A 5,335-nucleotide genomic window follows, 5' to 3' on the forward strand; every position below is an offset into this window, starting at 1 on the left:
AGACATGTGTCCGCTATAGCTTAACTTAACAGAAAACCGCTGCCGTGCCTATAGCGTACCATAGCGTTATTGTCGTAGCTAACAACGGTATCAGCTAACATCTATGACGAACCACCTGACAACGCAACGCTGCCAACTGGCAACTGACAATGCATTGTTTGGTTTTTTGGTAACTAGAAACGCAATAATTATGCCTTCTCTTTCTTTTTTTTCACTGAAAGCTGAGAAGGAGCCGGTTATTGGCTACCGGCTTAGTAACTAAGAACTTGATAAACCAAAGCCGACCTTATCTCTATTAAGCTAAGGCTTAACTGTACAAGTACTTGTCCAATTACACTTGATCTATCAATTTTAAACAGTTAGCCTTAGGGTAATAGAGATAAGGTCCTCTTTGTTTATCAATTTTCGTGAAATGTTTTTGGTTAACTGGATTGTGTCAAACTATTCGTGCAGGTGTCCCACTATAGTTTGACCTATGTCAATGATCATTATAATTAAACTTTGCTGCTATGAACTTAAGGTTGTGATTACTTCACGATATTCATGAAAGTAAAATTGGTTTTATTTTGTGAATATGCGCGCGCTAGCTATACAGACGGTATTGATACGGCAGCTAGCTTAGTTACTACTACGGAAACCGCTGCGCGTTGCGCATATTAAATTAGTTGAAACACAACTCTGATACGATATTCGGCAACGGTTATCAATATTGGTATTGAAACTAAATAACTGTTGATTAACCGTTGCCAGAAATAGCCAATAACGCCCATCTTTACTGCCTTCGTTAAGCGTAGCAAATGTCAAAAACAGTAATTTAATATTGATATATTCTCAAAGGTATGTGAATTCTGCCCATCCGCACTGACCAGTGTATGCGTATGATTCCGAGAGGAGACCCGTTCTTAGTAGTGAGCCGGCGAAGGGTTTGAAACGATGATAATGATGAGTGGAAGTTCTGAAAACCGTGCGAAAGCCGTCAAGCGTTTGCGGTTTCATATCGTGTTAACGGTAAGAATGTAGAGCGGGCATTTTGCCAGAACATAAATGGCGCCGAAAGTAATTATATCAATTAACCAGGTGTTTCTACTAAACAGGATATATTTATGAGTATATTATTCTTGAAATTATATAAAATAGGGCAATAAAAGGAAATTTATTACAAATATGTTGTAGCTACTGCGTTGTAAGTTAACAATGGTTTAGGTTTTAGGTGTAGTAAAGCCTGTTAATATTAACATAAATACCTAACGTGCATTGTCCTTCAAGTTGGTTAATCTGATGCGATTTCGTTAATGTGTTCCAGTTAATACGTGTTTTTACTGCAGGGTATTTAGGTACTAAAAGTAATTTTTACTAAAGATAACCGCTGTTTAGTAGTAGATATAGTAATTAATCATATTTGTTATCTATACAAATAAATAAAACTGAATTGTTTATCTGTGATTTTGAATAACCGCCTTTTAAACTCATATTTTTATTTGCACGTTATGAAAACTCAAACTTTTTTTAAATGTTTTGTTCGGGCTAGATTTTCAAACGGCATTTCAGACACGGGCAGAGGCATGCTTTTTTTATTGCAGTATCTAATTACACGATATATTTTCCATCTATAATTAAAGCAGTGAAACTTCAATATAAATGGACTATGCAAATGTTAATTAATATAATTTTCATCATGTAGTTATAAGAAAACAAAATTTATTTTCTTTACTTTGTATAACTTAAAAATATTTGTTAATTATATAATTTTTTACTATTATTTATATTACATAATTGTACTTATACATTATTTAAGTACTAACGTATATTTATATATTTATTTATTTTAATGTATAAATTATTAATATAATAATATATACATGCACCACCTACCTCTAATATCTAGAGCTGTATTCTTTGCATCATTTTGGTTGCATGGAAGAGATTGCTAGGTAGCGATAAGGCTTGCCAATTGTACTGACCTATATTTTTGTTTTGCTTTGTGTGTGTTTTTCTGTAATAAAAGTATATTCATTCATTCATTCTTTCATTAAGAAGGCATTCAAATGATCCGAGTACCAAATAGGTTATAAATGAAGAACAAAAACAAGTAACCAATATCTAATGATTACGAGACAATCATGTTAGCATATCGAAGACTGCTCCGGCGCAGCTATTAGGTAGCTAAACTTATCAACAAACCATGCGGAAAAGTTGCAAAAGTGTATACATTACAACACAACGAGATAGTATCTGTACGCATAGCATTTATTGTACTGAATATCAGGCTCTATTTACGTGAAACATCGTGATGGACAGAGATTACTTACTGGTTCACCTTTCTCACTCATTTCACAATCTTGTCGTAGTTATAACGTGTAATATTAGCAACTATAGATCGGATCGTTTTGTTCATTATTAAGATATGAATACTTTCTTGAGAGGTGTTGAAAGTACATCACTATTTTGATGTGTTAAGACCTTTTCATGAGATATTTACCTAATATCCATAAAGTTGCCATTAATAACATTTATCTAAGTATTCAATGCTCGGAAAGTTGAAAAAACACTGAAGTACCTACTTATGTATTCATTTATAGGGTTCTGTACCCGAAGGGTGCCAACTGGACCCTATTACTAAGACTCTGCTGTCAGTCCGTCCGGCCGTCTGTCTGTCAGCGGGCTGTATCCCGTGAACCGCAATAGGTAGAAGGTTGAAATTTTCACAGAATGTGTATTTCTATTGCCGTTATCACAACAAATAGGAATTTCCAAAATGCTCGCCATGAAAATTAAAAAAAAGTGATATTTCTTGTACGATTGGTACGGAACACTTCAGGTACAAATCTGACTTGCACTTGAAACGTTTTTTTTTTTTATTATATTTTATAGCTTATAATTGACTAATAGTTATTTTGTTTGTTACGAATACCAATTTGGATGATAACGTAGCGATAAACCAAAAGTAGCACAATATGAGTTCTTCGTTGAGGTTTCAGGTGAGTCTTAATGACTTTTTTTTTAAAATATATAAGTACATCAACCCTGCTTGCACGATTTTATCATTTCCGCCACTCTTCCACTTTTAAAGTTCTTTGGCTGATATTCACACAGTAGGTAGGTACAATAAGCTTTTGCACTTGTTAAATACGAATAACTTTATGCTATTCTTTTTTTTTTTTTTTTTTTAAAAAAAAGAACATTAGTCATGTTAAATGACTAATATTCCCCTTTTTCCTCTCCAACTAAGCGTCAGGCTTGTGCTAGGAGTAGGTACGACAATAGTGCAACGGGCGGGGTTTGAACCGTCGACCTTTCGGTTTTCAGTCCACTCCTTTACCAGTTGAGCTATTGAGGCTCTTTTCTCTTTCTATTCACATATTTATTGACTCTGACCTAAACTTTTTGTTTGTCAGTGACTATGATGCCCATGGTTTCATCCGAGTGGGATAGGATGTTTAAAAAAATCCCGTGGTACTCTTTAATTTTCCGGTATAAAAAGAAGCCTATAATAAACATTTTAGAAATGAAGGCCATCTCTCTCTACATCAAATAGCTGATGATGCCCACGAGGTCATCCAAGTTCAATTAGATTTTTTTTTTATTTTAAAGGACTAAAGCTCATGTCCATCCTCGGGATTCAATCTATCTCTATACTGAATTTCGTGAAAATCGGCTGATCAAATATTCGTGAAAAGCTAGCAGACAAACACGTTAATACACTAATTTTGTATTTATAATATGAGTAGGTAGGTATGACATGGTGGTAACGACAGCCAAAACTACCACGACGGGCCTAACCACAACGCATCGCATTACCGGACCCGCATGTCAACGTTTTCGAGTTTCATTATAGTATAGAATATTGCACTTTGGCATTCATAAAATCAAGTAGTGAATCGGAACGGCTGAAATAATTGTAAGCTCGCGCTATTTTTCGTACATTATATTATGTGCGTCAATAGTTTAAATTCCAAATACAAATTATTATATTATTCTGAAAGAAGAATTTATAAATTGGTACCTACAAAGCTTAAAATTTTGTTATTAAGGCAATTATGTAAAAAAATCATGAGTAACTAGATGATGCCCACGACTTCGTCCGCGTGGATTTAGGATTTGAAAATCCCGTGGGAACTCTTTGATTTTCCGGGATAAAAAGTAGCCTATGTCCTTCCCCGGGATGCAAGCTATCGCTGTACCAAATTTTCATAAGCACTTTTAAAAAGTTTACATGAATAAAAAAACATTCTATTCTATTCTATTCTATTCTATTCTATTTGGTCAAAATCGGTTGAACGGATGGGCCGTGAAAGGCTAGCAGACAGGCAGACAGACACACTCTCGCATTTATAATATTAGTATGGATAGTATGGACTACCTCCATGGAAACTCTTTGGTTTTCCGGGATAAAAGTAAACCTATAGATAGAGCAACGGATTGACGTGATTTTTGCAGGAATGCAGCACTAGGTAACTTTTATCCCGGAAAAACAAAGATTTTTAAAAACCTAAATAAAAGCGGACGTAGTCGCGGGCATTTTCTAGTTTTAAATATACCTGTAAGAGATTTAATACAAGATAAATGGGTATTACTACCTATTGTTTTGGTATTTTATTTTATTTTAATAACATTCAAATAAAATTATATCATTGTAAGTATCTATGTTTAGCAAGCATCTACATTTTGGTTGAACTACTCCAACATCGCACGCTAATTAAGATATACGCAATTCCGACGTACTTAAAACAACTTAACAAATTCCTCACGATGCTCTGATAAAGCGTAGGATTTATTAAAAGCGTTACAATTGCCAGAAGGTTGCGGTTAGGTGTGTTAATTTAGCAAAAACAATGGTGATTGTTATTAATCTGCAATTTATATCATCTATTCTACAACGGATTGCTGGGTGACCATGTCCATGTGGCGAAGTCTATTTAATTCATTGAGTGAATTTTGCAATGTTTGCAAATTTTGTAAAAGATCATTTTAGCCTTTTAAAAGTTACCACCTTACCGGTGAAGATACGTCAATTCAATCCAATTCAATTTTATTTATTTGTGATTTAGTAAGTACTATTAGAATTAAAAACCACTTTGATATACTTTAGAAGGCTTTTATTCACTGTTCACATAGTAATTATTATTTATGTCAACACAAGAGCAAACACCCCTTTATACGCGCCATTTCCAGAGTGACGTTTCGCATCCATCCGCTACTCCGCATAGCAACGCCATAGATAATACAATCACCTAGTTTTTATCCGTCTAACAGTACATTGGTCCAGCTGTACCAGGCCAAGCTGGCATGCAAAATACATTACTGTCGTCTAGCGATTTAGCGTTCCGCTGCGACA

The sequence above is a fragment of the Maniola hyperantus genome, chromosome 5, assembly GCF_902806685.2.
Source record: "Maniola hyperantus chromosome 5, iAphHyp1.2, whole genome shotgun sequence".
Lineage (NCBI taxonomy): Eukaryota > Metazoa > Arthropoda > Insecta > Lepidoptera > Nymphalidae > Maniola > Maniola hyperantus.